Here is an 8,455-nt window from a genome sequence, read left to right as displayed (position 1 = left end):
CGACTGGGGGAATTCGAGTCACCCGGATCCTTTCTGCCAAGCATTCCCCTGCCCCTTCCCGCGGACAAAGTCGTGCAGGGCATCAACAGGAAGGTCCTTCCAGGAGAGCAGCAGTTCGCAACCTGTGGGTGGCAACCCCTTTGGTGGTCAAACGACCCTTTCATAGGGGTCACCCAATTCATAACGGTAGCAAAATGACACTTATGAAGTAGCAACGAAAATAATTGTATGGTTGGGGGTCACCACCACATGAGGAACTGTATGAACGGTGGTCGTGGCATAAGGAAGGTTGAGAACCACTGGTCTAGTGTGTCAGAACGCCTCCTTAAACGGGGTGCATTTGCAGAGGGCACTGCCCAGTTCCCCACCCTCACCCTCACCCCCACCCCCTACCCCCAGGGGTGGCTCTGGGCACCAGAGATCTACATCAAGAATTTTACACTGACTTGAGTTTGCTTTGACACAGTGATTCCAAAAACTAGTAAAACTGTGGTTGCCACCCTTGGGGGTGGGGGCCGGGGGTGGGGTTGATGGCTGGGACAATAGAGGGCACTGAAAAAGCAGATACTGACACTTAATCCTGGATTATAGACTATGGTACAAAGTCTTTCATTGCCTGGGGCGGGAGGTGGGGGTGGGGCTGAGTGATTTCATTTATTTATTTATTTATTTGTTTATTTCTGTAAAGGGAGAGGTAGGGAAATACGTTTAGGAGCTTGTCTGTACAAGGTGGAGGTAAAGGGACCACTGAAGGAAGTCGTCGTAGGCCACGCTGGGGATGTGCTCCTGTTCTCAGCTCCCCAATGTGTGCAGGAGGATGCCTTTGGAGGCTCCCAGTGGTTCCTCCTTGGTCACATCTTAACCCGAGCTGATTCATTGCATGACTCCATTTGAGGGCTGAAAACATAGGCGCCTCTGTGCCTCCTGCCATTACCCAGCCCGCTCTCCCCTGGCAAGGAGTTGAGCAAGCTCGCCCAAGAGCCTGCTTCCTCTTAATTTCACACCCAGGCGATGCCAAAAGGTAACCCCGAGTGGTGTTCTGGGTCAGTGGGAATCTTGGCTCTCATCTGGGGCCTTTTTTTTTTTTTTAATTGTTTACAAGCCAAACCGTCGTAGCCCAAAACATACGGAGGAACGTTCTGTCCCAGGCTTGCAAGCTTCGCTTCTCTCTTTGTGGGAGTCTGGGGGTAGAAAGAGAAGAAGGAGGAGGTTTTTCATGAGAGTTCGCCTTTTGCCCTGAAGTAAGACCTCCCCGGGATGCAGAGGTGCCTCAGAATACCCTTGTCCCATTTACTTCCTGAGCAGGGACCCTGCTCAGCCCCGTGTGTGCAGGCGGCTATGGGCACAGTGAGACTAGCTGGAGAGAGACCAAGAGCCCGCAGTAAGCCACTTCAAAGGATGCTGCAGATGTTTCTGAGTCGGGCACCATGTGTTTAGAAATATCGACAGACACAAGACACTGTCAAATGTATATGTGTATGTGTATGTATGTATATGTATGTATGTATGTAAAGTCATGTCAATAGACACAGTTCTGTTTTCCCTTCCTCATGTCTTCCTCTAGTCCTATCTGCTCTTGCACATGATCAATGCCCCCAAATCAATCTGCAAAGAAAGAGGTGTGTTATAAATAAATAGTATCTCCCAGTCCAGGTGGGACTGTGCAGCCTAAAGTATTCCTTAAAGTACAGGACAATCAGGCTGCCTGCTCCCATCATGAGTCATAGTCTCAGAAATGCTAAGGACAATTCTACGCAGTCTGACAGGGTTGCTCACTCACTCACTCACTTGCCATCGAGCTGATGTCAGCTCATGGCGACCCTGCACGACAGGGTAGAATTACCTCCCTTTGAGTCTCCAAAACTGTAGCTCTTCATAGGAGTAGAAAGCCCATCTTTCTCCTGAGGGAATGCCTGGTGGTTTTGACTGCCAACCTTTGGGATCTCAGTCCAACATGTAACCACTATCCATCGGAATTGACCTGATGGCAGTGGGTTAACAAATCAATATAGATCTTCCCACTCCGTCTAGCGTAGACAGCATGATATAATCTATGTCGTGACACATAATCTATTTTGTTGTGGCATCATAGTAATAAAACAATTTTCATTATACAGTATTAGGACCATTTTCATTATTAAGAAAGCAACTCAAAAGTCGGTGGTGGGCGGGGCTGGGATGGGGTGCATGATCAGGAGCATGGACGTGAGTGGCGTTGTGTTCAGAAGAGGACACCGTGGACAGGACACAGCCAAGAAATCCCAGTGCCCCTCCAGGAGGCATGGCCGTTTGGGCAAAATGGGGGTGAGGACAGAGTGGGGGCTTTTGGTGGACATAAGTCAAAATCTAAGGAAAGCTCTGTGTATGTTCAATTGGAATAAACAGTCAGAGGGAGGGATGGTCAGTTCATGGGGCACAGGGCGAGGGGACAGGGGCACAAAGAGGGAGGGGCGGGGTTGGGCAGGAGGTGCTCTGGGAAAGACACAAGGCACAAAGCAATTGTCACGTTAAGTCTAACTCCCGGTGATCCGTGTGTATCAGAGTGGATCTGGGCTCTCCACAGGGTTTCCATTCTTTGGGGACTAGATGACCAAAGCCTTCTTTGGAGATGCCTCTAGGAAGACTCCACCCCCTACCTTTTGGTCAGTGGCCGAACACTTAAGCAATTTGCAGCTGCTTCCACAAGGTCAGCAGTTCTAACCCACCAGCCGCTCCACTAGAGGCAGATGAGGCTTTCTGCTCCCATAAAGAGTTACAGCCTCAGAAATCCACAGGGGCAGCACGGTTCTGTCCTCTAAGAACACTGAGTTCAAATCAACTCAAGGCGGTGAGTTTGGTTTGGCGTTTGGAGGAAAACAAGCTTGGGGCTTAAACCCTCAGTCAGTGATGCACCGCAACCAATGAAGTGCTGGGGAAAGGACCGAGAAAAGCCGCCAGATTGCCCAGGGTCTTTGCATGGTTGCCGGCCGGCTCATGGCAGCCCTGTGGACAAGTGCAACAGAATGGAGCACTGCCTGGTCCTGCGCTAGCTTCACAGGCATCCCGTGTTTGAGCCCATCCCTGCAACCGCTGCATCAGCTCAGCTCACTGTGCAATTACTGTTTCACGCTCAGAACTATACCCTTTCGGATGTTGGAGCCAAGAAGAAATGTTCCCTGCCTTGCTTACTGGATACCCATTGTCAGTCTTCAAGTGGATTCAGACTCACTGCGACCCTACAGAACAGAGGAGAAGGGTCCCCATAGGGGTTCCACAGCTGTCATCTTTGCCGAAGCAGGCAGCCACTCTCTCCCACCGCACAGCTGTTGGGTCTGAGCAGCCTCTCTTTTGGTTCCTCTGAGACTCAGCCCCTGGCCGGAACCAAGGAGGATGGCTGCACAGGGGGGCTGAGAGGTGCAGGACTTAACCAATAAGGACATGGTGTCATATACCTTGATTGATTAATTAAAGCAAACAGTGGGGAGACCTTGGTAATAGACTTTAGACTTTGGTTAAAACACTCATGTCATTGAATCAATTCCAACTCATAGCAATCTGTAGGACAGGTTAGAACTGGCCCCGTGGGTCTCAAAGACTATAACTCTTTACAGGGGGCAGAAAGCCCAGTAGTTCTTTCCAGGGGAGCCTGGTGGTTTTGAACCGCTGACCTTGTGGTCAGCAGCCCAGCAACACTACCAGGGCTCTCAAATAAACAAACAAAACTCACTACTCAGACCATGACAGGGTCGCACTGCCCCTGTGAGAATAGGATAATGGGCAGGGAGACCACCTTTCCACCAAACAATAGCCCAGCCGATAAAGCAAACAATAACAGCCCTGGCTGAGCTTGTTCCTCAGAACAATCAATTGCAGGAGATCAAAAGGACAGTCTTTGCTCAAAAGCGAAGATGAAAAGGCAGGAAGGGGTAGGAAACTCCACGGAAGTGGGGAAGCTGAGGCGGAAATGGGGAGAGTCCTTGGTGGGGAAGGCAGCCCCCCCTGAGCGTGCACTGCGCGTCCAAACTAGCAAATGCGTGCTCGAAACTTTTGCCTTGATAACAATTTTAAACGTTTCCTGGGGGGGGGTGGGGGGGTGCTAGTATTTTCCGCAATATTTCTGTGAGGCTTAAATAAACGATGCAAACTGCTCTGTCCAGCCCTACCCACAGTGCTGCTCTTCGCCCTGTATGACAATTACAGGGCTCTCTCCTTAGATTGCTGGGATGAATCGCCGCCGCCCGCTGGCGTTAGGAGTTGGTGAAAGGAGCGTGATTCACTGCATTCTGCTCCCAAGCCGTCGGGCGGACTGCCCTCACGCAGGATCTTCTGAGAACTCTGAGTTTTGTTTGCTCTTGGGTGATCGAATAAAAAAAAAAAAGATACATATAAATAAATTGGCCAAAGCCCTCCACTCCTAACCTTGAGCCCGAGCCGCAGGGGCCACCTGGAGGGCAGGCTTCCCCCAAACCCAGAGCAGTCCCGCCCTGGAGGACGGGGAGCCCTGGGGCCTGGCAGGTGTCCAGAGGGCGGAGCCCGAGAGTCCCCCGGCGCCCGGCCCAGACAGACAAGGACTATCTGCGCATCCAGGCGGCGCGGGATGCGCCTTTGCCCGCGATTTTTTAAAAATAATTTTTGCCATCACAGGACAAGCCACGAAACTGAAATGTAAGCGGAATGGGGGCAGGAAGGGACTAATTCATGCAAGTGTTCCGTCTTCTCCAGCTGTGGGAAGGCCTCGCACACGTTTCAAAGGAGCCCTTTGATGTCTCCCCAGACCAGAGAGAGGGTCTTGTTCCCCATAAAAACGCCGGCAGTTTGGCGCCCTCCGCACCGAGGGAAAAGGCCTGGTTGGCGTCCAGAAAGCCAGTTATGTCCCCCTGCCTGAGCCCCACTACCGCCGCCACCACGCAGCCTGGGGGAATCTTCCGGGACCTTGAAAACTTGCCCGGCAAGTCCTTCTCCGGCTTCGGAGCAAATGGCTTGGCCCCCGGGGTCCACTGGACAGTCCCCCGCCTCCCTGTCTTTCCAGTTTCCGTGCCCCCCTCCCCGCACCTCCCCCCCCCTCCCCCCACACACACACCGAGATCCCTGGCCAGTTGTAAATCTTCCCAAAACGATTTGAGGGTGAGGGTAGGGGCGAGAGGAGAGAGTAAAAAGATGGACTTGGGACCGGCTCCAGGAGGATTATCACTGGGCAGAGAGCCCGGGGACTCGGAGACAGGGTGGCAAAGAGGTTGGCACCGCGTTAGGAAGCGAGCGAGCCACCAGGTGCAGGAGTCTGAGGACCAGTCCGCCGCACGGCTTTGGCTGGGATGCCTGAAGTGGGAGGGGACTGGCGTCCCCGATGGGCAGAGCTGGCTCCTGCATAAAGCCGCCAGCGCGGCGCGGCACTCTCTCCTGGGAGCGCGCTCTCGCCTTTTCTCCGCGTGCCTCCCGCTTCCCGCCGCAGGTGAGTACGCGCCGTGCGGCTGTTACCCCGGCCCGGCTCAGTCCCCGCGTGGCTGGGGACTGGCCTGATGAATCCTCTCGCATTTTTGCGCCTTTCCCGTTTTTTTTGTTTGTTGTTGTCGTTAGGTGCGGTCCCGTTCGCTTTGGACTCCTAGCAACCTCCTGTGGCGGAGCAGAACTGCCCCTGAGGATTTTCTAGGCTTGGGTCTTCCTCGTCTGGAAGTTCTGCGCTGCCCCACTATGAGTCTGACCGACTGGTGGGGCGGGCACACAGTGGCCAGGCCTTTCTTTCGTGAAACCATTCTGTGGGTTTGGGCTCCCAGCCTTCAGCTGGCAGCTGACTAGTTAACCGCTGCACGCCCAGGGCCCCTTTTGTTTCTGTTTTTGATGGAGAATACCATCGCCAGGGTTGCAACTGAATAAAAGAAGCCAGAAAGCACTTTCCCCCAGCCAGAGGCATCTTCCCAAGCCTAGTGAAAACGCAGTGTCTTTCTGTGGAATTTGGGGAGCAGGGGGAGGGGGAGAAGCTGCCCTTTAGCCTCCGGTGGAAGGAGGTTTGCAGCAGAAAGGTGAGCGCCTGACAAGCAGCCGGCTGTGAGTTATCAGCCCAGTGCAGGCATTTCAGGCTGTTCTTAGGATCATGACCTAAAGTTGGCAACGCGAGTCTTTAGGACTTGAAGAAAGTGGGGGTGGGGTATGGCTATTTCCAGAGATTCGCTCTGTGGGCTCTTCCTGTGTCCTCATGCAGAAGGACGGCTGCAGAGAAGACCCATTGGGAGAATGATTCATGTTTGGGTTGTTTTGTGCCCCAAACTCATGGCAACCCCGGGTAGCCCAGAGTGGAACTGCACCTTTGGGTTTTCTTGGCTGTAAGCTTTGTGCAAGCAATGGGAGCCCTGGTGGTGCTGTGAGTTAGCCTTCGGATTGCTAACCGCTAACCGGTGGTCGGTGGTTCAAGTCTACCAGCCGCTCCTATCAGCTTCCAAAAAGATTTACAGGCTTGAAAAACTGAAATCACTATGACTTTGGACTCTAATCGATCGTGGTGGGTTTGGCTTGGGTTTCTTCGATGGTGCCTCTGAGCTTCAAAACACCAACTTTCCAGTTAACACTCGAGCCTACACCCACACCAATTGATTGCTTGCTCTCTCTCTCTCTCTCTCTCACACACACACACACACACACACACACACACACACACACACACACACACACACACACCCCACCCTAGCAGCTGCACCTTCTGGCAGCTGGAATTCAGACCTGAAAGCTCCTGTATCTCCATGCTCCGGAGAAGGAAATGTTTTCATCAGGAGCCAGACGTGCCTGACAGTATCTTCTGTTTTTACGATTTACAGCCTTCAAGAACACGGCGCATCTCCCACTACTTAAAAATCAAACACGACTCGAAATAAAGAGTATTGTAAGTATGGAATCAGAGTCAACGATGCAATCCTCTTGATGACTGAGTGTGACGTGGTTGAATATTCACGCTTCTAGGTCTACCCAGCTCACACTCTTCTCCCTTTTCATTGTTTACGTGACAGGTGAGCCACAGTAAATGGAAGCCTTCCCGTTTGTACACAGTGCTCGTAGGTGCTGAGACCAGGAGGTGTTTTCTTTTGTGTGATAGAGTAGAGAGTGTGGAATTGAAAGCTTAGAATCATCTTGTACTAAAGGGATGAGCACTATTCTTGATCCCTGTTGGGAATAAAGTGCTCTCACCCTGCTGCTGGAAACGTCACCAGCCGGAGCTTCCGGATTATGTAAGGGGGCAGGGTCAGACCAGGGATGGGCAGAGTTCGGTTCTTTTTCGTTGTTCTACCCGAAGAACAGAGATGGTGCCCCCCATCCCCCCCCACACACACTGCTGAGTCCAAGCCCCTCTGCAGACCTTGGCACATGCAGCTATTGTCTCACTGATTGCTAATTTGAATGGACTCCTGGGCAGTATTAATGGGCCTGGCCCCACACTGAAAGATCAGGGACACCAGGACTGCCCACCCGCAAGGCTGGCTCTGTCGGCCACTAGCCTCACCTGGCACCTCCACTGCCTCTTCTGTACAGTGAATACCTGAGCTTTGCAATCTTCAAAAAATCCCGTCTCACTCTCACATATTTCCAGTTTTTGCTACTCTGGCCTCTAAGAAAATGTTGCTGCTGAGTTCAAGGGTGAGGTTCTCCAAGAGCCATAGGAGGGGGATGGGGGGGAGACCACCCACACAGAACGAACAGACCATCCCTCTCCTCTTGTCTCTTTCCATTTTCCTCTTTGATTTTTCTTTCTCTCTTTAAAACATCCTGTATAAAATGACAATCCCACCATTAGTTTGCTTAGGATTGTTCTTCACCCGGTAAAAATACACATTCCAACCCACAGGCACAGCGTCCTGGTACCTAAGCAGAAAGATAGTTTCCCTGGATGAAGACACGCACATTTCCCCCTAAGGCCTGTCAGAAACATCTTCCATAAGTGTGGGTTATCCTGAATCACTCTAATGGAGTGTGTGTTTTTAAGATCAAACCAGAAGAGAAAATAAATACAATTAAAAGGAGTGTAGAAATACCACACCAAGTTTCTCTGGAATTTCTGCAGGAAGCAAATTAGCATTCATTCAGGATTGATAACGATCTTTAGAATTATCTTTAGATGTGATGGAAATTAGGGTGGTGGAGGTTTACAAAAAGCTACCAGATTTGTTGAGTTCAACAAAGAATCATTTAGAATCAATATGATAATTTCTAATATTTAAGACAGTTTCCTTCATATAGATGAAGCAATGCCACTTAGCAGTCTTGGGCTGGGTTTTTGCTGTGCATAAAGTGTGGCTGGTGTCCTTTGCTGAGCCCCGGTGAGCTGTCTGGTTAACGTTGAGCTGTTGACCAGAAGGTGGATGGTTCAAACCCACCTGCCGCTCGACGGGATTGAAAGGTGCGGTCATCCGCTCTCTAAAGATTGACGAGGCCTTGGGAACCCTACAGTGGGTTGTGATGTGTCAGAAGCCACTTCATAGCAGTGAGTTTGGTT

The sequence above is a fragment of the Tenrec ecaudatus genome, chromosome 15 (assembly GCF_050624435.1).
Source record: "Tenrec ecaudatus isolate mTenEca1 chromosome 15, mTenEca1.hap1, whole genome shotgun sequence".
NCBI classification, from domain to species: domain Eukaryota; kingdom Metazoa; phylum Chordata; class Mammalia; order Afrosoricida; family Tenrecidae; genus Tenrec; species Tenrec ecaudatus.
The sequence above is the reverse complement of the archived record's forward strand: the minus strand, read 5'-3'. Positions refer to the sequence as shown.